Genomic DNA, 216 nt, shown 5'->3' with positions numbered 1-216 from the left:
TGTGTCAAGCGTCCGTGTGTGGTTGTGTGTGTCAAGTGTCCATGTGCAGTTGTGCATCTGCATGGCATCATGTGTGGGTCGTGTGTCCATGTGTGGTTGTGTGTTGTGTCCGTGCGTTGTATCTGTGTGCGGTTGTGCATCCGCGTGTCGCTGTGTCAAGTGTCCATGTGTGGTTGTACATCCATGTGTGATTGTGAGCGTTGAGTATCTGTGTGC

This window comes from Haliaeetus leucocephalus, unplaced genomic scaffold (genome assembly GCF_000737465.1).
Source record: "Haliaeetus leucocephalus isolate CR32 unplaced genomic scaffold, Haliaeetus_leucocephalus-4.0 Scaffold308, whole genome shotgun sequence".
In the NCBI taxonomy this organism is placed as follows: domain Eukaryota; kingdom Metazoa; phylum Chordata; class Aves; order Accipitriformes; family Accipitridae; genus Haliaeetus; species Haliaeetus leucocephalus.
This window is presented reverse-complemented; position numbering follows the sequence as displayed.